Here is a 26,700-nt window from a genome sequence, read left to right as displayed (position 1 = left end):
CTGAATCTGGATGCCAGTTCCAACTTACATACAGATTCAACTTAAGAACAAACCTACAGTCCCTATCTTGTACGTAACCCGAGGACTGACTGTAATTCCAAAACTCCCGTAGTGTTACACTTTATTACAGCATTTCTTACTATGTTGAATTAAGCTTGTAGTCACAATTTTAAATTTCTATTTTCATATACTCTAAATCACTTCTGCCCTATCAGAAACAGACACATGGTCTGTTTTCCTGGTCACCTGATCAAAGAGATGATCTCAGCCATTAGTAATTATCTTTGAAAAGTCATAGAATGAGAGACTCCAGAAGACTGGAAGAGGGCAAGTATAATGCCAATCAATACAAACGGAAATAAGGACAACCCAGGGAATTACAGACCAATCATCTTAATTTCCATACTTAAAAAGATGATGGAGCTCATAATTAAGTGCAGGTTGAGCCTTCCTGGCCCAGCACGCTCAGGACCTGACTGGTCCTGGATGAGGGATTTTGGCGGACCAGGGCAAGTCATTTCTGCCCTCCCCAGACCTGGCCCAGCCAGCTCCTCCCCTTACTAAAACTCCCCTCCCTGATAGCTCCACTAGGCTTCCCAGTACCAAGAGGCATGCCTCTGTGGGGCTGCCTTGCCAGCTCACAGCCACCAGCCTTCCATGGGGACTCTCTGGTCCTGGAACATCCTTGGTCCTACCAGATCAGAATTTCAGTTTAGAAAGGTAATAAGTAACAGTCATCATGTGATTATAAAGAACAAATGGTGTCAGACCAAAATGACAGCTTAACCAACTTGTGGGTGGGGGAGCACAGATGTTTATCTTGTTGTTAGTAAGGCTTCTTTTATGTAGTCTTGCATGACCTTAACCCATCTGGGTCCTAGATAGAGCTACAGAGAAGGTGGGTAAATACTTAGAAAACCATTCCCAGAAAGCAGTTATCAATGATTCAGTCTCTTACTGGAATAGTAGAATGAGTGGGGTCCTGCAGGTAGCAATTCTGGGTTCTGTTTGGTATCTTCATCAATAATTGGTAAGCATGGTCAATGGGAGCTGCAGGAGCAGCACCTATGCACAGAGGCAATATGCAACCAGGAAGAGTCACCTGGTCACCCCTATGCCTAGGAAACAAAAGACATGTTGCAGCTTCTGGGGAGCTTCCAAGGTAAACGCTTGCCCCCCAACCAGGAGCCCCCTCGCACACTCATACTCTCTCCCAGAGCCAGCACTCTCACCCCACACCCTTGTCCCAAGCCTCCCACCTCAACTGAATCACTTATTTCTGGGCCCATCGCTGAACCCTTCAGCCCAGAGCTTTTACCCTCTCCTACACCCTAAACCCTCTGCCTAACCCTGGAGCCCCGTCTTTCACTCCAAACTCCTCAACTCCACCAGTAGCCCAGAACCCCTCCTACATCCTAAGCCCCTTCACCCCAGAGCCTGAAGCCCACTACCATACTCTCAACCTCTTATTTCTGGCTACATCTGGAGCCTGAAGCTAGCTGGAGCCATCACCTCCTTCTGTAAAAATGAGTGACTGAGCAAGGATTGAGGAGAGTAAATGAGAAAATTGGCAAACTTAAAGGGGTGGCATGCTGTTTTTCTTTTCAATTTCACATTTCGGTATTTCAAGTAATGGTGCTATGTGAGTATTAATAATCAATGTCCATGCCACTATGCAGATGCCTGGGAAAATGCAGCTGTTGTGCTGAAGAACTGTAATTAAAACCCATGTGAATTGTATGCTTAATAAGTGAAGCTAGTGCATCCACCAGTGAGCTGCATAAGAGATGTTATACATCAATACATATTACAAGTCTATATTTGGCAGCTATTGTTAATATGTAATTTGACACCAAAATACAACAGGCATGTAATGAGAAACTAAGATTTAAGAAACTGTGCTAGCCAGACTGATGTTTTCTACCTTGCCTTTTTATAGATGTAAGCAAAATGAGTGTGTTACCAAGACAACCATTTTTGAAGCACAGAATGACAATTTGCTAAGGAAAACATGCTCTATATGACAATTCTCTTACTGAAACAAATCTAGTTCATATTATCTATATCTAAATTATCCTTACAATTTCAATTGCAGCTATCCAATTTGTACCTATTCAGCTTGTTAGCCATTTTTCACACCCCACAGGTGTCTCTTTTCAAAGCAAATTGTGCTTGATAGATCACCTTCTAGAATATACAGCCCAAAACCTAAGCGAAGCTCTGTAATGTTCACACAGTTCCATCAGTTCAATTCTTGCATAATTCTTCTATATACCCAATTGGTGGTGTTGGGCATTGAATGGGGACTTCTTCAACACATTACCCATCACAGAGCAGAAAAAGGCTAAACACTCAGTAACAGAAGGGCTGGGACAGCATGATTCCCTATTTAGCACACATAGCATCACTTTCCCCTTCTTTATGCAATCCACCTTATGCCCGCTGTACATAATCCAGAGAGAATGGTCTCAGACAAAGTTTACAATTTAAATTTATTCTGTCACTATTCCACCCATGTTCCTCCCTTTCATACCACTCATCTACCATCACCACTTTTTTAGTTTCCATTTCTCATTACAGTGAATGTTAGGAATTAACTGATGTGCTAAAAGTAGTACATACTAAAATGTCCTTATCAACTGCTTCACCTTTGTGATATTTCCCAAATGCTGATTGGTCAGGTACCAGAAATCTGCCTTTTAGTTCTAACCTAACTTAGACCTTCCTCCTTGTAGCAAACAGTACTAACAGCTAGGGATGTAGAATCCGGTTTAATCAGTTCACCAGTTAAATGTTATGTTGAACTGGAATAGCAGGATCAGACACATTCATGGGTCCCAGTTGTCTGTTCTGTCCACAATCCCAGAGTCTCACTTGCCCTTTCCAGCATTTGGGCTTCTGACCTTTGGCTACAGGGGCACTTCAGCCTGGGCTGAGTAACCAGGCCTCTCACTCACCACCAACTGGGCTCTCAGGCCACTTGAGGAAGGAAGCCCAACACTTCTTGTCAGGCCCCCTTACCTTCTTCCTTGTCTATTCTGGCAGTGCAGACCTTTCTGTTTCTCAGCTTCTCTAGTCTTTTCCTTATCAGCTCTCTCTTCCACTCACCCCCACCTAGCTTCACAGGGAAGGTTTTTAAACAGGGCCCCTACAGCCTGAAGTCAGCTCACCTGGTCCTTAATTGATTTATAGCAGCCCTGTCTCAGCTGCCGCTGATTAGCCAAGGCCCCTGCTGTTTTTCAGAGCTGCCTCTCTGGGCTTCCATCAAGCCACTGGTTAACTGCTTAAATAGGAGGAGGCAGGGCATTCACTTTCCTCCCCCCTCTCTACCCTGGCAGGGGGTGCTGAGCACAGGCCAGGCTGCCAGCTTACCATAACAGTTAAGCACACCTGGAAAGGGTGATGCTTACTGGCTAGTCACTGATAAGGAACTGAACATGGGGTAAAAAATATTTGTGCATTTCGGTTCAAATTGGGCTGTCCATGCTCAGGCAAAACTAGTACTGACTTCAATGAGAATTTTGCCTGAAGGATGATTTCACAATTTAGCCTTTAACATTACTATTTTGTTTTTAACTAAATAAACCTATTATTAAATAAGTAAAAGCAAAGTAAATAAGAAATCCAAAACCATGCAGAAAACCATTAAGATATACAGGCAGTCCCCGAGTTATGCGGATCCGACTTACAAATGGGGCTTTTCTCGCCCCGGAACTCGCGGGCAGCGGGACCACCGAGACACGCAGTGGTCCCACCACCGCGTCCTCCAGGTCGGGACCCCGCCGCCTCTGGGGCTTTGCTCAGGGTGTCCCTGGTCTGCTGGGGACCCCTCCCAGCAGACCAGGGACACCCCAAGCAGACCAGGGAAACCCGGAGCAAAGCCGCAGAGGCGCGGGACCCCGCCGCCTCCAAGGCTTTGCTCGGGGTGTCCCTGGTCTGCTGGGGACCCCTCCCAGCAGACCAGGGACACCCCGAGCAGACCAGGAACACCCGGAGAAAAGCCGCAGAGGTGGCGGGGTCCCGCGCCTCCAAGGCTTTGCTCCGGGTGTCCCTGGTCTGCTGAGGACCCTCCCCCAGCGGACCAGGGACACCCGGAGCAAAGCTGACGAGGAGCGGGACCCCGCCGCCCCCGCAGCTTTGCTCCGGGTCTCCCTAGTCTGCTGGGGGGGCGCAGCTAGTGCCCCCCCCAGCAGACCAGGCTTTTGTTGTGGATGCCTGGGGTAGAGCAGCTGGGGTGCTGCTGGGTTGGTCCTGGGGGGACCTACCTGGCAGCGCCCCAGCTGTTCTGTCCCAGGCTCCAGATTCAGCCGCTGTTGAAACTGATCAGTGGCTGATTCCAGGAAGCTGGGGGCTGAATCTGGAGCCAGTTCCGACTTACGTACAAATTCAACTTCAGAACAAACCTATATAGTCCCTATTTTGTACGTAACCCGGGGACTGCCTGTATATCATGAGCCATGTTCAGCCATACAGAAAATAATATAGAATCCAAGGACCAAAGCTAGTATTTAAACCATTGAATCAAACATGCCATACAGAGAGAACACATACGTTCTTTGTTCATGTCACAAAATATTTCTTCAGCAATTGAAGTATTATGTTAAAATGAACACGAGGCTTTGCTATTTATTTCTGCGTGCATGCACATATGTTCGTAAAAATTTAAAATACCACATTTGGGCTTCTTAATTCACAACATTCAAAGAATTAATCTTGTTTTAAAATATGCCATGGTTCCTCTTGACGGGATCTGCAATTTATTTCAACAGAATTTATGGGAAAGATCAAGAGATAGAGAGAGAGCAGTTTTTAAAGGCTCGATTCAAAAGAGAGGTGAAAGATGCACGTTATGTGGAGGTTACTCTCCTGTGGAGGGACAGGAAGTTATCTCAGTGCACATGCACCTTGTGTAGCCAATCCAAGAAGAATATGTCTGGACTTTGTAAAAAAAGTATTTGTCAAAATTAAACACCTGACAATAGTCTTTTACAGTTCAAGAGCTGAAATAATTTTTAAAGAACACTAAGCTCTTTTTTACCTCAGAGATTAAATATGCCATTAAAGTTATACATCTTTGTAGGGAAAGCAGTCCTAATTCCACTTTATTTATTTATCTTTTAAAATGTATCCTTCCAGCGCTGAGTTATTTTTAAAAGCAGAATTACACATGTACTTCCATGCACATAGCATGTGTTTTGGCTTAGTTACAGAAGACCTGCAATAAATACTAGAAGTGTTTTATTAATGTGGAATGGTTTAACAAGGTCAAACAAAATTCTAAAAATATACCACTAAATCAAAATAAGGATCGCATTGCTAATAGAGAAGTTAAAATGTGTTTATTCAAGTAAACATGTAACTACTGAAAATTTCAGCTACAGAGGCAGCAGCACGGGGGCAAGCAGCTCCATGGGGAGCCAGTATGCATGGGGAGTCACCTTAAAAAGTCAGCTCCCTGCGCACACCAGCCCCCCACCTCCCAATGTGTCTGCCTCTGATACAGAAGCAGCAGCGTGGGGAGGAGTGTGCATGTAACCATGCACATTAACCAATAAACCAGCCGACTACACAGTTACATTTTCACATTCGTAATTGCTAATAAAGATATACAACTTCTACAAAATGTACAGCATGTTCAGTTGTTAAAGCTGCTTAAAGACAGCTTTGGTGCCTTTTTATTTGTAAGTAGCTGCCTGTAACACTGTTAGAAATATTTTTACAGGATAGTCTCAGTCATAAAGACCTTTCTCAGAAGAAAATTTCATTTGTATCCGAGGTAATTTTGCCTTCATCAAGAATCAAGCTTAGGGTTCCAGGTAGCTTCAGAAAAAATACCGGACAGACTTGATTGTGGGGAGTGATCGGCCGGGAGGGGAGCGGGGCTGGCTGCGGGGAGATCAGGAGGAGGAGAACCAGCCAGCGGGAAACAGGGCTAGTCGGGAGGGGTTGGGGGGAGTAGGGCTGGCCAGGGGTGGAGGCGGTGGGGGGAGAAAAAGAATCAGCCGGCAGGGAGTGGGACTGACCTAGGCACGTGCAGATCCAAGGGTGCTGCCAATCCCGCGCACGGTCCCGGCAAAGCACGAGCAAGTCCAGCTATGGCTCCACAACGCTCTTGAACAGCGCTCAGGAGCACGGACAGGGCTACTCCGCCTCCCCAAGGCATCACTCCTACGTCAGACACAACCAGAGGCTCCCAGCACTGATTGCGCCCCGCCTCCCAGCCACTCCTCCCGCCCCCACCAGGCTTCCATCGTGCGCCAATCTGGAAAACCAGAAATTACTGGACACTGCACATGTCCGGTATTTTCTGAATTTTTTTTACCAGACAGAGGGCCCAAAAACCAGACTCTCCAGTTGAATACCAGACACCTGGCAACCCTAATTAAGCCCATTAATTAGAAAACCAAATTTTAGTCTGAACAGTACCATCTACATACTGGTCATATTGTCCATTAAGGTGCCACTTTTATGGTTTCAATGGTGTGTCCCAAAGGATAAACATGCATGATGATAATGTAGCAACAATCCTCAAGCTGTTTTGGAGGCCTTTAATATACAATTTATTTTGAAATCTAAAGATACCTATCATGCTCCTAGGAAATTAGGAATCCCTATAATGAATACTGTATCTCGTAGTAAAAAAAGAGAATATAGAGCATCCTAAGATAGCCACTTAATTCTTTATGCTATTTTTAATCTTCTAGCTGTTGACTGTAGAACTATTCACAAAGTGCAAAGTTTATGAAAATTTACTCAGTTTTTAATATCAGTCAAAATACATTTAATATAATTAAACTTCTTCAGTTGTCCTCTATTTTTTATCTTGCAATTTTTTGATGGTTGGTCTTTGTTTTTTCCACTACCTCTGTAGATTTTTACTGGCCAATTCCTGTTTCCCCGCTTCAAGTCTGATTCCTAAAACAATGGCCATTTTATAAAAAGAACTTCAAAGCAGGGCCTGTCTGCTGGTTGAGCAGTAACTGTGTGGGAACACTTGAATTCAATCTCTGGTTTTCGTGGTTTTGCTCTCCATTTAAAGCTTGATCCTGAAGGATATGGAGGAAAAAAAATCAATGGGCAATGACAGGTGTCCAGTACACAGCAAGAGTTGAGGTAATGGCCCTTACTGCTCATCAGTGACCACTCTAGCATATTCAGGAGTTGCAGCAACCAAATGAAGCCCATTCCATTTCTTCTCAGCAAGAAGCAACTGATGCACAAATAACAGACTATCAAATAGGGGACAGGATCACTGGGCTACAACTGAGGTATGCGGGAGCTATTCCTATGAGGAACACAGCACTTTGAGTAACAAACATACCTTATCCCCGTGGTCCCCAACCCGGTGCCCGCGGGCGCCATGGCGCCCGCTGGGCTCTTTACATGCGCCCGCGGAGCAATCTGGGCTGGCAGGTGCCAGCCCCGGGCGCATGGCCAGTCCCTGACCCCCACCCCCGGGTGCGCCGCGCGTGCCCTGGCCCCGGCACCAGCCCCAGCCTTGGCCCCGCGGCGCTTACGGGGGGAGCGCCGGCCCAGGGCGCGCGGCGCTTGCCGGGGGGCGCCAGCCCCAGGCGCGTGGCTATGGGGGGGCCCCGGCCCCGGGCATGCTGCTGGGGGGGGCCGCCCCCGGGCATGCTTCTGGGGGGGGCCGCCCCCGGGCGGGCAAATGTTCCCGCCCCCTGGCGCCCGGCGGGCGAACGGCCATGCCCCCTGGCGCCCGACAACCTGAAAAGGTTGGGGACCACTGCCTTCTCCTTTTCAAATCACTTTACCCTCTTCATTGGTAAGTATACAGCAAAAATAACCTTTGTGGCACTTGTCTGCTAAGAAAACATTGGGCTCAAATCTCCAAATTCCAACTAATACACTAATAACAGTTAATACTTAAACTTAAATACACAGTAATTCACATGAATGCTAAAACCACAGGAGACAGACACAGACTGGGAAGAAAACTCTTTTCGTAAGCCTTTGTGCAATTACTGTAAAAGAAAAAAAGTCTCATAGAAAAAAAAAGTGGGTACTGCCAATAGAGTTGTTATTGGTCACTTCACAAGTAAGTATTATAGTTTGGCATGATACATTATAATAAAAAGATAAGATAAAATAATTGAAAGATTATAATACAACACATGAAAATTAAAGGTTAAAAGTCAGACTGAACAAAACATTTTCAGAATGTAGAACCACAGAATCATAAAATTGGAAGGGACCTCAAGAGATCATCTAGTCCAATCCTCCACACTCATGGCAGGACTAAGTGTTATCTATTCTAGGCTATCCCTGACAGGTGTTTGTCTAACCTAATCTTAAAAATCTCAAATGATGGAGATTCCACAGCCTCCCTCAGCAATTAATTCCAGTGCTTAACCACCCTGACAGGAATTTTTTCCTAACGTCCAAACTAAAGAACCCCCCTTTGCATTTTAAGCCCATTGCTTCTTGTTCTATCCTCAGACATTAAGAATATTTTTTTCCTTCTCCTTATAATAACCTTTTATGTATGTGAAAACTTATGTCCCCTCTCAGTCGTCTCCAAAATTAACACTCGAGTTTTTCAATTATCCCTCACAGGTCATATTTTCTAGACCTTTAATCATTTTTGTTGCTCTTCTCTGAATTAACATTGATCAGAAACACATCGTCTTATTCACAGCACGTGACTCAGTAAAGTATATGAGGTGTTCTGCATAATGAACAGCATGCTGACATATAGTAAATTTAGCACTTTTGATCTATTATTAAATGTGCCATTTCTTTCTGATTCTCTCCCCTCTGCCATTTCTTCTCTAATTTTGAAATCAGCCTCTCAGGTGTGTCTTTCTAAAAGGAGTTAAGACATTTTTTAAAAACTACTGACTATTGTAAGTATCATTAGGAATGTGAGGGTTATAAAGAGGAAAAAAACAAGAGAACACTTCATCCTAGGCATTCATTCTCAATATAAACCTAAAATCTATGTGATTTATAGAATTCTACTTTTCTAAACAAAATTGTTAGCTGGTTGGACTTTCATACTGCATTTCTGAATCAGACAGGCATAGTCTGTTTCTGGACTTGGACTCAGACCTCATGTATTCCTGCAGTGAAGAGGTATATTATAAGGAGATGTAGGGCTAGACATACTGTCCCACAAATGCAAATCTGTTGAGCTTTCATAGTCCCAATCTGGGGCACAGCGTATGACATCAACCTAAAATGATGCATATTAAAGAATTACTTACACAGGAAATTTAAAATGATGTGGCATTCCTTCACTGTAAACAATTGTTTGTATGATCTACCTCTCATGAATCTTTGTTGCCAAGGAAAATAATTTTTAACAATAGAATCTACGTGTATTGGGGAAGCACTCACCTCTCACAAGCCCGCCTCTTCTTGACAGAGTGCATGTGCTTGTACTCTCTCACTTTTAAAAGCCTTTTCAGCAACTCAGCCCTCCAGCCGAGTCACACCCTGTGAAAATCACAAACCCCTTCTAGGGTACATGACTAACAGGGGCCCATCTCAGTGCCATCTGCTAGCGTCTCTCATTGTCTGTTTCCCCATTCTGAGAAAGAGTGGTCCCTGAGGGCTCCTCCTTCTGGAGGCAACACCTTTGGCTTTATCTCAGGGCTTTATATATCTCGCAGGGCCCAATACAGTTGGGCTTCAGTAGCTCTCCACATGTAGCTGCCCATGGTGCTGCCGCTCTCTCAACCAGCCAATTCCCCATATCCTAATCTTCAAGGCTCCGAGGTCACTCACTTCTGCTTTTGTCCTGCAGGTCCTTTTGTAAGCCTTCCTGGCCCCGGACTGGCTGGTTCCTCCTGTAGTTGCTCTAGCTCTTTTGGAGGACTTCTCTATCGGTTCTCTGCTGGGGCTGGGTGCAACAAGAGCACAAGCCTCCAGCACGAGGCTTTGGGGTCTGGTCTACATCATCACAAATTATGTGAATGTAGGTAATTTGGGACTAAAGCGACTGATGTCTCTCCAAATCAGAGAGATATCCAATGAGAGAGTAAATAATAAAGTTGCTTCTGTCTGTCCAAGTGGCTGATAAAGTTCCTACAGCACCTGATAAACTTCCATTTCTTGAGGCACAGTTCAGATTAAAGAGCTCAACTTGAATAAAACCTAGAAGTACAGGAAATGTTTCAAGGAAAGGAATATTTTGGCATAAATAATAGTTCCGTCCAAGTCAACATTTGTGTTGTAAATAATTTACATTATTTAAGAAAAGGGAAAGATAAGAGGAAATTCACTTGACAGAATGTGCAGTCACTACTGTCTATGGTTAATTTCTGAGTGACACCTCCACTTGTCAGATCTGACAATGAACGTCCATTATTACATAATTCACTTTGCAAAGCCCTTTGATTCTCACATACATAAGTTATTATATATAGACACATTTTATTTAAGTCACATATTCTTGAATGTGCTACACGTTGTTTTGCACAAGCTTCAGATTTTGAAAAGCACGAATCCTACAATCTTATTTAAATTGTTGTTTTGAATTTTCTTTTTTATCTTAGGGCCATAAATCTGCACTGAATGTGTCTGGGACCCCACATCCATGGAAGCAAGAAAGCACATTTTAAAGAACTATATGTAATTCACCCATACTGCTAATCGTGAATGTAATTATCTCTGAAACACAGGGATTAAGGATGAGAATGTTTAACTGATTAACCAGCAAAAAGACTCACCCATAACCCAATATGTTTAACCGGTTAACCAATTAAACAAGATTTTAGATCCCTAATAGGTATCAGTGAATGACAATCCAAAACTTTAGAAGCCCAGGTAAAGGTTTTTCCTACTCTCTGATATTTTCGTGTCAAGGGAAGAACATATTGGTACATTAAGCATTGTGACAGAGTGATAGGTACAAAGGACTGAGCCAGCACTTTTTACAGCAGCCCCAATCACACAAAGCGGATTGTGCCTAATTTGTGGACAGGGCAGGGCAGAAGAGTCAATTAAGCCATTAGCCAAGAGCCCGCAATTAGGTACAGGAAGAAAGGACAGGGGGAGAAGGCAATAAAAGGGACAGAGAGTGTGCTGTTCTCTGCTTGGGAAAGGTCTCAAGTATGCTGTGAAGGTGGTAGTCTGCAACTGTAAATTTACTGGGTATTGAACCAGCAAAAGGATCTCCATGTAATTTGTGGTCAGAGACAGAGGTAAGATCAGGAATTTGAAGTCGACCCTACAGTGGTCTTCCTTTGTCCTTACCACAAAGGAAATTCCATTGGCACTATATCATCCAGTATGCAAGGAGCTTGAAAGTCAACAGAGTAGGGGAGTTTCATACCACCTAAACAGGCCAGTAGAGCCTGGGTGAGCAGCATGATGATGGTAAACATGCCATCAGACCAATGTCACACCAGCATAGATCCAGAGATGCTCGAACAGGGATTCAATCTACTTGAATCTACTGCCTACAACTGATAACATTTTGCTAGAATTGTCCACAGCCAGAGGGGACCTGTCCACATGAATGTTTAGGTTATGACAAACTGGGTTATGAATCTACTCTACCCTGGCCTGCTGAACTCTTACATTCCACATGGATCCTATGGATGAACCTTAACAGTTTGTTAATGTACCCTGATTTAGTCCACTCTGAAATAGGATTAGATCAAGTGCACTAACAAGATATCGTTGTGCATCAAAAGAAGGCATAGGGACACTACACCACAGTAGGTTAGGGTAAGGCAGATCTACCCCCTAGCTTTTCACAAATTAAATGTCTATGTGGACAATCCCAGAATCCTTACAATATAAGATGTGATGAATCACTTTTGGCACATAAGTTTGAATAAACAATGCAGCATGCTGACAACCTTTGCACCACCAATTGGCTGAGCATGTCAATGGACGTAAGCCAGTGTTCCAGAAGACACTCGCCCCTGCACTGGAAGAACTGCCTGTGGGTTAACATAACTGCAGGCTATAGCCTCATTATAGATGAAAGAGGCACTGACAGAAAAGCTGAATGAGATCATAACAGAAAACTGCACCTTTTCTACGGTGATGCAGGGACAAGAACATAAAACGCTACCCAGAAAAAAGTCAACTCAGATAGTGAGCATTGAGCATCTGCTCACAGAAGAGGGCATAAAAGTGATCCCAACAAGATGAATGCAATCTAAATCATGCCCCCTCCAGTTCACGTTCTGTCCATACATGGATGTAGTAGTGTAACCCATACTTCTTCAGCTCACAGAGCAGGATGCTGAATGGGACTGGTTAGGTCCCTAACAGCAAGCATTTGAAACACTGAAATAAATGCTCATGGATGTCCCTGTCCTCAAGTAATACCATTGAGGAAAGTCACTAACACTCTAATTAGATGAATCAGAAAAAGGATTGGGTCAAGCTCTTTTGCAGGAGCAGCCTGTCACTGGACAAGGGACAAGCAATTTAAAAGGAACATGAGAAATCTACAAGCCAACAGACTTAATACTCAGAGAGAGCTTACAGAGATCATCACTGAATGGAGAGACAGAAAACCATCTGGTGGTCAATCCCACAGGGACAAAGGAGTCTCCAGAAAGACACAGTTTGCTAGATTTGGAAACAAGTGACAACGAGACAAAGGTAAGTCACTCACAGAATTGAGACAAAGGTAAGTCACCTATTGAGAACCTGAAACTATCCTAAAGGCTATGTAACTGTAATCTTTTATGTGTAAAGACAAGATGCCAACTTGGCTATGTGCCAGCAACTGTGGATCAAAGGGACAAGTGGTGGGGGCTCTGTGCATTAAATATTTGTTTTTATTGTTTATCTTAAAATGCCTGTAAAATAGTAAGATGTGCCACGATCAGTAGAACTGGACTCGGAGAGCAAGGATTCTCTAGAGAGACTAGTATCAGAGGGGTAGCAGTGTTAGTCTGAATCTGCAAAAGCGGCGAGGAGTCCTGTGGCACCTTATAGACTAACTGAAGTGTTGGAGCATAAGCTTTCGTGGGCAAAGACCCACTTCGTCAGATGCATGCCAGATGCATGCATCTGACGAAGTGGGTCTTTGCCCATGAAAGCTTATGTTCCAACACTTCAGTTAGGGTATGTCTACACTACCACCCTAGTTCGAACTAGGGTGGTTAATGTAGGCAACCGGAGTTGCAAATGAAGCCCAGGATTTGAATTTCCCGGGCTTCATTTGCATATTGCCGGGCACCTCCATTTTTAAATGTCCGCTAGTTCGGACTCCGTGCCCGCGGCTACACGCGGCACGAACTAGGTAGTTCGGATTAGGCTTCCTATTCCAAACTACGATTACTCCTCGTGGAACGAGGTGTACCGGTAGTTCGGAATAGGAAGCCTAATACGAACTACCCAGTTCGTGCTGCGTGTAGCCACGGGCACGGAGTCCGAACTAGCGGACATTTAAAAATGGCGGCACCCGGCAATATGCAAATGAAGCCCGGGAAATTCAAATCCCGGGCTTCATTTGCAACTCCGGTTGCCTACATTAACCACCCTAGTTCGAACTAGGGTGGTAGTGTAGACATACCCTCAGTCTATAAGGTGCCACAGGACTCCTCGCTGCTTCTAGAGAGACTGATACCAAAGGGACACCAGAGGAATAGGGAATACTGAACAGTTATGCTGCTCAACCACTTGGACACTGCAGTCCACAGTTTTTAGTAAAGTTTCATGAGTACAGCTAAACATGCATGAATGTGAATGAAACATCATAAACCATCAAAGACAGTTTCTTCTTGTCCTAAAACTTGACACCTACATTAGGTTGAAGACTGAGTTTGTATTAGGACATCACCACATTTCCAACTCCAATGAACATATCCCCTACACTTTCAAAGAACTGTCTGATACTTAGCCAAATTGCTGAGAATTTTAAAAAGATGATTACTTTAAAATAACAAGCTTTTTCCAGGGTGACAGCTTTGTTCCAGGAAGAGGCTGTACCAATTGAAAAATTGTGTAGAATAGAACTAACTAAATGAGAATCCATTGGTAGAGTTTCTCCTAGGGTTGTTAAAATGTGTTTATTTTTGTAAACATGTAACCACTGGTCCTGGCCTGCCCCTCTGCTCTGCTGTCTCCCCTCGTGCATATTGGCTCTCACTTGCCCCTCTGCACTGCTGTTTCTGATACAGAGGCAGAAGTCCAGAGAGAGGCAGCTCCACCGGAGCCAGTGCTCCCAGGGAGCCAGCTCTTGCCTGCCTCACCCCCAGAGGGTCTGCTTCTGGGGAGGCAGCAGCGTGGAGGGGGCAGGTGGCCCCATCAGGAGCTGGCATGCACGGGGAGCCAACTTAAATGCCAGCTCCACACGCACACTGGCTCCCACCACCTCCCATCCCCCCACACTGCTGCCTCTGTATGGCTATGTCTAGACTACATTCCTCTGCCAACAGACACAACCTAACAGAGGCAGCAGCACAGGGAGTGTGGGAATGCATGTAACCATGAGGGTTAAACAATGAACCCAGGATCATTGGTTAACTGTGTAAATGAGTGCATGCTCACTTTCCTAGTTTCTCCGTGATGATGGCAAAGAACTAAGACCTCAGTGGAAATCAGGATGTACCCCTCACCTTAATATTGTATTAAATCTACGCTAAGGGCAAAAATCTCATCTACAGTTTACATACAAAGTATCCTTATTTGGGCTTTTTTTCCCTTTAGCCTGTGGAACTCTCACTGAAAATCTGAAATAGTTCAGATCCATTTTACCATCATGCCATGCTAGAAGGTTTGTGCCTTTTAAGATGCATTTGTGGAAGTGATATTTGAGGACTGCTGTTTAGTGAGGATGAGATATTTATTGTATCTCTATCACACTTTATTTTGTTAATTTGTTATGTTGGGGTTTGGCAGAATTCATCTTTTATTTCTTTATCATTTGGATTGATAGTATCAATTTCTATTTTAAAGCATATTTTAGATTTTAATCAATTTAAATTTTCAGTTTAGGGAAATAAGGGTCAGAAAATTATTTAATGGCAGTACAAGTTGAGATTCAAAAATTAAAGGGTTGTACAAAAAAAACCCCACAAATTAGTGGGGCTCAATTTTTTCCTGTCTTACCAACAGGAATTGGTCCAGTAAAAGATATTATCTGACCACCTTTTCTTTTCTAATATGTTGGGACTGACACAGCTAAGCCATCTTAAAAATATGAGCTAACTATATTAGTAACATCGTTTTTAAAAAATGCTATTGATGTGCTATAATGTATTAATGGCTACTTTTAATTAAAGGAATTCTCTGTTATACCCTACATGTGATGTAAAAATGGTCGGGACAGAGCAGTCTCTTCATTCCCTTGAGCACTGAGGGAATACAATTCCCTCCTCCTCTTGTCACATGCAGTTATATAAAGGTTGGGAAGAAACTGTCCACAATGAATTGTTGAATGGGCAAAGAGTGAATGGACAGAATTAGAATTAATGGTAATCATAACAGGCATAAAAATGATTTGCTTGGCTAATCCTACATTTTTAACTTGGGATGCTGCTCCGTACAGAAAGAAAAAAAAGCACCAGTTGCTATAGCAACAGGACTACAGTGAGAGCTTATATTGCAAATGCCACAGTTCTTGGCTGACAAAGCAGAGCAGTGCTATAAACTGGAATACACAAACACTGCAGAACATTGATTTCAGCTGTATCTAACAAAAATGATTTCAACACCATTTCTGAGTAACGAGTATGAAAAGAGTCGATGTTCTTGAAATAAATTTATTTTCCCCAAAATAAATAGTTTTGCACTTTTTTCAAGCTCAAAAAATGATTCCTGAAATGAAATGTAATAGTCACCATTAAAATCTAAGCATTTGACAACTAAGATAACCATACATTTCCCCTACATTTAGGGAAGGAAAGAGCTGTAGTAAAGCATATAGCAGTTGGCCAAAATGATTTAATTTTAATAGTTTCTTTTCTTCTCTACATTTCAGTTGAAATAAAAAATTAAAAGCTGGTAAAGATGGATTCTTAAAATGATGCTTTCTGAAGAAGGATATGATAGATTGTTATTTGCTAGTGACTAATAATTGGTCAGTATTGGGAAAATACTGAAAAATCAAAAATCTGAGAAAGCAAATTTTTAAAATATTTAAGTAAACAGGGCGTACGCTTGGGGTTCAAAATACTATTTAAAATAAATTAATCTTTAATCTTGAAGCACATTATTCAATATAAAATAAAATATCAGATACACAAGTATGTTACCCCACTTATCATACCTGAGTCTGATGGGTCTGTGGAGGTCTGAGGCTGTTTTGGCAGGGGGTCAAAAGTTTAAGCTTGTGGGTAAAGATCTGATTAGCTGAACAGATGTTTTGAAGACCCAGCTGTCCTAACTCAAGAGATAAGAAAGAAAGGTTTTAATATCTTTGTGGTGGTAGACTTCAGAAGTAATGAAAGACAAGTTCCAGATGAAAGAACCTTTGGTGAGATTTACATAGCACGGATAGGAGAACAGTTTCTTGCCATTTTAACCAGAAAGGACACTCTCTCAATGACTTAACCACCTGCATTCTGCTACAAAGACCTTTTACATCTGCACTTGAAAGGGAATCCTCTGAACTGTCATTCATGTTAAAATTCAACACTCTCCAAAAAGGAATGAACAAACACTTGAACTATCTTACCCATTATCAAGATAGCTTCCCCAATTATCACCTCTAATACCATTAACTCACAAACATCCCACTCTCCCTACCTCTAATATCATCAATTCACAGACACTTACCTTCCTTCCTTCCCCCCCCCCTGCATCCCCCTCCTGTTCTGAAATGTGATTTGTCCTTTTCATATGTGTTCACTTTTTTTTTAATTGTATCCTTTGGTATATATGGTTGTGACTACTTTCTTCCACTATTTGATCTGAGGAAGTGTGTCTGGCCTACGAAAGCTCATCATCTAATAAACCATCTTGCTAAACAGTTTAGTATCATCCGCAAACTTTACCACCTCACTGCTTAACCCTTTCTCCAGATCATTTATGAAGAAGTTGAACAGGATTGGTCCCAGGATTGGCCGTTGGGGGACACCACTAGTTACCCATCTCCATTCTGAAAATTTACCATTTATTCTTACCCTTTGTTTCCTCTCTTTTAGCCAGTTCTCAGTCCATGAAAGGACCTTCCCTCTTATCCCATGACAACGTAATTTACACTTTGGTGAGGGACCTTGTCAAAGGCTTTCTAAAAATCTAAGTATATTATATCTACTGGATCCCTCTTGACTGCATCTTTGTTAACCCCCCTCAAAGAACTCTAATAGATTAGCAAGACATGATTTCTCTTTACAGAAATCATGTTGACTTTTGTCCAACAAATTATTTGTTCCAAAACCTCCTCTAATGACACTTCAATCCAGGACAGTTCCTCAGATTCATCACCCACAAAGGATGGTGCAGATTTGGGAATCTCCCTAATATCCTCAGCCGTGAAGACTGAAGCAAAGAAATCATTTACCGGTAGTTTCTCCGCAATGACTTTATCATTCTTGATTGCTCCTTTTGTATCTCAATCGTCATGGGGACCCACTAGTTTTTTAGTAGGCTTCCTGCTTCTAATGTACTTAAAAACATTTTCCTATTGCTTTTTGAGTTTTTGGCTAGCTGTTCTTCAAAATCTTTTTTTGTTTTTCTTATTACATTTTTACACTTGACTTGACAGTGTTTATGTTCCTTTCTATTTATCTCACTAGGATTGGACTTTCACTTCTTGAAAGATGCCTTTTTGTCCCTCTCTGCTTCTTTTACATGGTGATTAAGCCACGGTGACTCTTTTTTTAGGTCTCTTACTTTGCACCAGGCAGGCAAGTGACCATATGGTTCTCCTGATCATCACAAACGCGACTATCTGTGTTTTTAATGATGGAATCACCCACTACTAACACCTGCCTCTTCCTAACAACTGGCATTCTCTCCCCCTCAGAGGTATCCTCAGTGAGAGAGGATACTGCAACATCCTTTGGAAGGAGGGTCCCAACTATGGGATAAGTATCAGAGGGGTAGCCGTGTTAGTCTGAATCTGCAGAAGCAGCGAGGAGTCCTGTGGCATCTTATAGACTAACCGAAGTGTTGGAGCATAAGCTTTCGTGGGCAAAGACCCACTTGGTCAGAAGCATGTAGTGGAAATTTCCAGAGGCAGGTATAAATATGCAGGCCAGAATCAGGCTAGAGATGACGAGGTGGACCCAATCAGGGAGGATGAGGCCCACTTCTAGTAGCTGATCTGGAGGTGTGAATACCAAGAATACCTTTAAACTAAACTATAAAGACTGGCAAGAGTACCTTGGCCCCTTCCCACTCCCCATCCCAACTCCCTCTCAAAACTCCCTGTTTGCTGCTCCTGTTTGCAAGCTCCCTGGTCACTGACTCACAGCTTTATAAAGTCGTGGTAGCCCCGCCCCCTGACTAAGGCTCAGCCAATTAACAGAGGCTTCTAGATTTCAAATCTTTAGAAGCTCACAGCTTCCAGCTACAGCATACACTCCTTCAAACAAACAAACAAACAAACCAAACAGAAAAACACAAGTTCTGCACACAGCAAATAAACCCCGCATAACCAAACACACACTACAGACAGCCCCTTCCCCAGACTTAATAGCACCATCTCCTCTCTTCCCCTGCTTCCTGCTGTCCCCATTGTTTTCTCCTCTCGTAGACCCAGCAGTACCTCTTCCCTCACTTTCTCTGCCCTCAACCCTGTCCCAGGATTTCCGCTCTGCCTAGATCTTAAGTGGAGGAGAAGTCAAGTCCCAGGAAGTAGGGAAATGTTCCTGTCTAGTCCCCTGACCAAACAGCAGCTTTTCCCTCACTCCCCGTCCACAGTTCCTTACAGCAATGGGAGCATGCACTGAAAGAAGGTGTTCGGAAACAGGAGAGGTCTATGCCCTTACTACCAAGGGTCTCACATACCGTTCCACCCAACCCTGAAAAAAAAATCACAAGAGTAGAGGAGTTTCTATCACCATCGCCATAGCTCCTCCTCCAGGCTCAAAAATCTCATGACTAGTGATCAGTTCACAAAAGTCGGAAATACTGTCTTCCTCTGGACACTCATAGGCAAGGTCATAATTTGCAATGAAACAATCTGGTTTGTGGGTTCCCCAAACTTTGGACGTGGTCACTAGGAAAGCAATTGTTGTTCCGTTTTTTCCCTTTGTATACTGTTTGCAACAGAGAGTGCTCTGTATGTTAATACTACTTTGACACCAGATATCTTCTGAAATTATGTCTCTTACCCATCATCATTACCCCCTAGGCTGGGGGAAGTGCCATTCTAAACATCTCCTACCCCCAACGCTATTTTCGACTTGCCTGTCAGCCTCCATAGACCTTTCCACCCATTCCCTGTCACACCTAACTCTATACCCTGCTCCCCCTCTGCTCCCCCACATTCTTCCCATTCACTTTGACAATATTTTTGCTGCAGCCACTGAACCATACAGTGACAGCCAATATGCCCAAGAATGTGGCTTCACTCTTTTCTCACTGAAAAGAGTATAATAGAATCATAGAACTGGAAGAGACTTCAGAAGGTCATCAAGTCCAGCCCCCTGCTCTAGGCAGGGCCAATCCCAACTAAATCAACCTAGCCAGGGCTTTGTCAAGCCGAGACTTAAACACCTCTAGGGATGGAGACTCCACTACTTCCCTAGGTAACCCATTCCAGTGCTTCACCACCCTCCTCGTGAAATAGTTTTTCCTAATATCCAACCTGGACCTCTCCCACCACAACTTGAGACCATTGCTCCTTGTTCTGCCATCTGTCACTACTGAGAACAGCCTCTCTCCATCCTCTTTGGAACCTCTCTTCAGGAAGCTGAAGGCTGCTATCAAATCCTCCCTCACTCTTCGCTTCTGCAGACTAAACAGACCCAAGTCCCTCAGCCTCTCCTCAAAAGTCATATGCTCCAGCCCCCTAATCATTTTGGTTGCCCTCCGCTGGACCCTCTCCAATGAGTCCACATCCTTTTTGTAGTGGGGGGCCCAGAACTGGACACAATACTCCAGATGTGGCCTCACCAAAGCCAAATAAAGGAGAATAATGACATCTCTGGATCTGCTGGCAATGCTCCTCTTAATGCAACCTAATATGCCATTAGCCTTCTTGGCTACAAGGGCACACTGTTGACTCATATCCAGCTTCTCATCCACTGTAACCCCCAGGTCCCTTTCTGCAGAACTACTACGTAACTGGTTGGTCCCCAGCTTGTAACTATGCTTGGGATTCTTCCGTCCCAAGTGCAGGACTCTACACTTGTCCTTGTTGAACCTCATCAGATTTCTTGTGGCCCAATCCTCCAATTTGTCTGAGTCATTCTGGACCCTATCTCTGCCCTTAAGCGTATCTACCTCTCCCCCCAGCTTAGTGTCATCCGCAAACTTGCTGAGGGTGCAATCCATCCCCTCATCCAGGTCATTAATAAAGATATTGAACAAAACCGGTCCTAGAACCGAACCTTGGGGCACTCCGCTAGAAACCGACTGCCATCCTGACATCGAGCCGTTGATCACTACCCGCTGGGCCTGGCCTTCTAGCCATCTTTCTATCCATCTTACCGTCCATTTATCCAATCCACATTCCCTTAACTTGCTGGCAAGAATATTGTGGGAGACCGTATCAAAAGCCTTGCTAAAGTCAAGGTATATAACATCCAATGACTTTCCCATGTCCACTGAGCCAGTTATCTCGGTAGTTTAAGAGTAGTTTAAGGTATGAATGTAGATCCGACTATAGGTAGTCCATGGAGGGCCATCTTGCGGGCTTCAGTCCCACTGATAATAAGAAGAGATGCTGAAGAGCTCTGTGTAGCTCAAAAGCTTATCTCTCTCACCAACTGAAGTTGGTCCAATAAAAAGATATTACCTCACCCAGCTTGTCTTTTTAAGAGATGCGGGTCATTTTGAATGATGTAAAATTTGTGAGTTGACAGCCCTTCATCTCATTTTCATAAGATAGGTAAAACCCATCTCAAAACAGTTAGACATATGATACAATCACAGTGCTCCAATCCCATATTACAGTATAATTATATACATACACACACACACACACGGTGTGCTTATGCTTCATCATAGGATGTACAATCATTCCCAGAACCATTACTAATTCCTTGAGCAGCTAGCCTGCACTGAAGACTGCTGTTGCAACTTCACTGGCTAGTATCCAAGCTAGCTAGATTAAAACTCTCTCAGGTATGGCTACATAAGCGGCAATCACTCCCTATGATTGGAGTGTAAATAAAACACTCTACGTGAACCCAAACTCCAGGTCATAAATAGCAAAAGAGTATCTGCCTAATTAGGTTAGTCTACCAGATAAATAAATCTGCCATAAATCAAGTTAACCACAAGGCTATAGATATGACAAAAACTCAGAGTACATACTTAATAAAGCAATTTCCTTTTTATCAAACATACAGAAAGGCTTCAGCATTATCAGATGAGGAATTGTTATTAATCTACTATGTGTAAAAGTAAAATATTGCAATTCAATGCACACTTTATATAGTATTATACAATTTGTAATTCCACCGCAAAATGCACAAATGGGAAGCAGTTGCTATTATGCTGTGCAGTGTTCCAATGCTTTCTTCACATAAAAACATGTACATTTTAAAAAGCCTTGTATTCACAATTTAAAAAGAATTGCATGGTACATAAATAAATTAAATAAAGAGCAGGGAACAAGACCTTCAGAGTACATTTTGCTGCTAAATTCTCTTTGTACCTTTAAATATTTCCTTAACACCTTCTCCCATAAACTGCTGTACATTTTCATAGAACTACATACCAAACAGTGAAAGCTTTGTTATTTGGCACTTATGGGAGATGGGAGTTGCCGGTTAATTGTGTGTGCCAGATGATAAAGCTCTGACCCAGTCCCCAACCAACAGATCCAGCTCCTGGCAGCTCAAGGCAGGCTAAAGGGGAAGAATGCATCCACTGATGATGTCAGCCAGCAGTGACAGCTGTCAGAAGCCTTGCAATAAAGTATTGTGGCTGGTGGGCAATGCCAATTAACAAAGTTTTCCAGAGCTGGATAACAAAGCTTTCAATGGTACTGTCTTTACAAGAAATTATTAATGGCAAAGAGAAATATCCTAACTATACTTGCTCCAGTTGACACTTTTGATGGGGAGTGGTGATGGATTTTATGCTTCTGAAAATATGGGGCACCAACAGTTTTGCTTCAGCCAAACACCATGTATTATCTGAAAATATATATGCACATACTTGCATGTTCTCCTCTTACTACTGATAGTAGGTTCACAGATTCTGAAGCCAGAAGGGACCATTGTGATAATCTAATCTGACCTCTGTCAGGATCGCAACACAGGAAGTCAGTTTGAGAGCAGTGGAAGATCTGAGGTGAGGCACAGCAAAGGAGTGTGCAGTCAGGTTCCAAGCCATGGCCAATACCAAGGGGGATAGTCTGAGTAAGAAGCTAGAATCCAAATCAAGAGGTCAAAATAGGAGCAAGGAGTAGTCATGGGAGCTACAGGAAATTAATGCAGTTGCCTGAACACTTCCTAGAACACCCCTTAGCATAGAGCTGGGTAGAAGGGCCTCCGTGGGCTGGATCCGGCCCACAGTGGTCCTGCTGCTCCCCTGCCCCCAGGCCAATCAGTGACAGGGGAGCTGCGGCGGCAAGGATGGGCCAGCTGAGCTGGGAGCCAGCAGCCTGGGAGTAATGGAGCTCTACTAGGTCTTCTGGGAAAGCCAGGAGCCCCATGAGAAGAGGGATGGAATTGAGTTGGCCTGGCAAACTCCTTCATTCGGGACCAGTCAGGTCTAGGGGAGGTCCAATCTATGTTAAAATAAGGGCTCTCTGCAACAGGGTCAACACTCACCTCACGCGAGTGCCCCTGTTTGACCGAGTGTGGGTTCCTGCACTCGGTGAGTCTTAAAAGCCTTGTAGCTACTCAGCCCTCCAGCCAATTCACACCCGTTGTGTGATCACAAACCCCTTCAGGGGTACACCTCTAACCAGAGGCCTGTCCCGCTGCTCTCTGGAGGATGTGTCTCAGTTCAATGCAATTCCTTCACTTTGTTGCCTCACTCTGACTGAGAGTGGTACCTCCAGGGCTTCCCATCTTGACCATTATGTATATTAATAATGTTGCAAGAGAGGGGGTACTGAACAAAAATTACTCCCCTGTCAAGACTGACTAACAGCAAGCAGACAATTCAAAAAAAATCTTCAATGATGGAAAAAAATCACATAAAAATGACAACAAAACAAGAACAGAACTTCCTCCATATGTGTTAGAAATGAAGACAGATGTTACAAAATTATACATAAAAATGAAGGTATATAACCAGTCAACATATTTTTCTTTGCAAACCCTGTTCACAACCATTTCTTCTCTGCTTCCTCAGAACAATGTCCTGCAGCTTACCAAAGAAAGCTCAGGTGATGTACATTAACAAACCCAAACTCTGGAATGGTCATACATGGAAGAGTCCTAAGCAGTGTTCTCTATAAGCATCACACTTGTGTAGCTGCTGAGGAAAGATTCGGATACCGTCCAGCTGATTAACAGAGCACCAACAGCTACAATTTTTATTTCTACTGGGGGTGCACCTCAGTGTTACCTGTAAGCTGTATGCTTGTGCAGCCAGTCACAACAGTTTCAAATGCTTCCTGGCAAAGCTCCCACAACTAGGTTTTTTGTTTTTGCTGGGGGTGCATATAGGCACATACATGTCTTGGTGTATATAACAATTATTCCGCACATTGATGGAAAAATCTGTAAACAGATGGAAAAGATTAAAGGGAATATTGGTCCTAAGTGAAGACCCTTTCAGCATGAGCAAACAGGCTGAAATGCATTAAAAGCCACCAAAAGAAACAAGAATTGTATCACACAATGTCTGAAAACCCAAAAGATTAGGCAGATTTTCAAATGTACTTTCTACATTTGTGCTCAGAATTTCGCAATTTTCTACTCAGAAATTGTTGTACCATCAGAAATGTGAATGTGCATGAATAAACTATGTTTGTCCATACAAATTGTTCTGAGATAGCCAAGTTTCCTTATCTCAGGCCAATAATTTTTTTCCCAGCCACACCGGAAGGGGTGAGGCCTCAAACAGAAGGGTTGAGGCCAGGATGCTTTGGGGGTGAAGGAGCCCTTTTGCTTCCCCTTCACACTAAGCACTCTCCCCTTCACACTAAGCACCTATGGCAGTGGGAGGAGACTTAGAAGTGCCACATGCTCCTTGCAGGGCAGAGGAAACTTCATGTGCTTCCCCCACCCAGGCCTTAATTGGCCTGGAGGCGGGAGGGAGCGGCAGGTCTCTGCTGGCTAGATCAACCTGCTTGATGAGCCAGATCCGACCTAAGGAGGGCTTTTTGCCCACCCCTGCCTTATGTGTACATACATACAAGTTGCACATGGAAGGCCAAGATTTTAGCTGTGGAAGATGCATGTGCAACAATACTGACGCAAACAAGATGCAGGTAGAGTTTCGGTCAGTAACTGTTGTTATTAAAAAACAAACAATGAAAGTAATTTGCTTAGCAGCTAGATTGCCACCCTTTCAAAATGTAAGCATCATGGAGAAGATTTTCTTTGGTCACTGCCAAAGGAAGGGCAAGAGCAAGGAGCAATTCTGTTCTTTAGCAACATCCCAGTTGAAGCGCAGGTGATGTTTTCTCTTTGTGCCCTTATGGGAACTAACCACCTCTTTAGGACAGGGAGGCATAACCCTGTATCCACTCCACAATACTATGTGCAACAGACAGCTCCAGCTGGAGACTAATGGTCTGATTTTTCTTCCACTGAAATCACTGGGAAAACTGGCAAGATCAAGCCAACAGTCCCTCCCCAAGGTCTTCCCTAGAATAGTGAAGCTCTGTACTGCCCACTATTCAGGCTTCGCATTTCAGGCACAGTCTAGCCTATAAATTTATGAGATATACAAATGAACCAGCTACTCAATCAAGAGCTTACTCATTCAAAGTTTGGGTAAAGCCTGGAAGAAAACATTTAATAAATTCAAGATTTAAAAGGAAAATAAAAAGATTTTAAAAATAAAGCATTTTAAATTAGGTACTTTTAAATGATAAAATGTCATATGTGAAATATTCCTTGACTAAAATTAAATATACAAATCCATGTAGCATAAGCCAGAGAAATTTTTGTTGTGTGGTATGCAGTTATTACACTCTGTAATAGGTCTATTCATATGTGAAATAACAGGGAAAATCATGTAATGTGGCTTTTTCATGTAAGGAAATGAAAATGTATCATAGCCTTTGGCTCATAAACAATGACTAAGCTATGTCAACATAAAGGAAGGTGAATCCAAATAGGACAGAAAGGGAGTGGATCTTATTTTGAAAGAGTAATGTCAGTGCCAAAGGACAAAACCAGGACAGATTCCAAAAATGGCAGGTGAATAAGCTATTTCTTTGCTGTATCTATTTAGTCACTATATAATTCATTCAGCTGCTGACCCTGGAAACTTTACAAATATAATATTTCCATAGGAAGAACTATTCATAAATAATTTCTTCTCTGTGCTATGTGTAAACATACTTTCTTTCAACACTGATTATGAATAAATTTTCTCTTCCAACCATTCTCCCCTAGCCCCAAGCAAACAGTGGTGGTAGCCAAGGCAAGGATAACTCCTGCTGTTCAGTTTCAGTGTGTTTGAATTTTATGTTTCCCTCCCAAGTTGTTAATGAGTCATCATCCCAAGTTGTTAATTTTAATCTTGTGCTACTAGTGCTTTTATGCAAACGATCTCACTCAGAGATCTTCATCTCATACAAAGATTACCATTTAACTAATGACTTTCTGAAACCTGTAGTTCTATCTTCTGAAGATGGCAATACGTATTTCTTGTCATGACATATTAAGATCCCATTTGTTACTATGGTATTTTTCTAAGCCCATTTTGCTCTTACCTACATTTTCACCAAGACAGGACAATGTTTACAAATGCTTTGGTTATTATCATTTCAGTTTATACAGTTAGGAAGCCAAGTGTAAAAAGAACCTAACATTGTTAATATTGTTATAAATTGTTCAAGAAGAGAGTGCTCTAGTAATTACATGGCCTTATCCTGAAAACTGTATTTAGAACCGTTTTAATTATGTTATTCATAACAAAGGCAAACCTGTAATGCTAGATCCATAGCCATATAGCAACAACAGCACCATATGCGGAGGCAGAGATCTTTTGGGTATCAGAAGCACCAGGACCATTAACATGAACAGAATGTGAGGAGGCAGTTCTCATATAGTATGCAATCAACCCAACCTGCTTCCTTTTATGCATTGCCACAGGCTGTTTTCATGTTGCTGAAATCAGTGTAAAATTATCATTTTGCTCCATGCTTGCATTTTAGCCACTTGCAGGCAGAAGAACATTGGCTGCCTAAGCAAAAAATTCAATATACAGGTGTAATATACCAGGTTGTCTTGGGGCACCACTGAGAGGGTCAAATCAGGGCAAATGGTTTAGAACCAGGGCTACATACAGACCAAGACTGGGGTTCTCCCTCTGTAAGACACCAACCAGTCACAATGTAGACTTCAGTTGCCAATCTGGGTAGCAAAAAAGTTACAGAAGCAATCCCCTTAGACACCCCCATCTTTAGCTGTGCCACAACAAGGACCACACCGTACACAGATGAGGTTATAAAACCAATGTTAATTCCAAACAGGTTCTCCCAGTCCCAAAGGACCAGTCCCAGTCCCAGTCCCA

At 43.1% G+C, this 26,700-nt stretch overlaps 1 protein-coding gene across 3 annotated transcripts in view; it reads right to left on the bottom strand.

Moving 5' to 3' along the window:
* Positions 1–26,700, bottom strand: part of GPM6A (glycoprotein M6A) — a 347,633-nt gene that overhangs the window by 138,824 nt on the left and 182,109 nt on the right. The window contains exon 1 of one of the 3 annotated variants that reach the window (XM_075930227.2): positions 2,785–2,802. The exons of the other annotated variants lie outside the window; for them this stretch is intronic. The gene's annotated coding sequence lies outside the window, so the exon portion shown is untranslated. Of the gene's footprint in view, positions 1–2,784; positions 2,803–26,700 lie in introns of those variants that run through there. 3 annotated transcript variants of the gene reach the window in all.

Source organism: Pelodiscus sinensis, chromosome 4 (assembly GCF_052426305.1).
Source record: "Pelodiscus sinensis isolate ZL-2025 chromosome 4, ASM5242630v1, whole genome shotgun sequence".
Lineage (NCBI taxonomy): Eukaryota > Metazoa > Chordata > Testudines > Trionychidae > Pelodiscus > Pelodiscus sinensis.
This window is presented reverse-complemented; position numbering and strand designations above follow the sequence as displayed.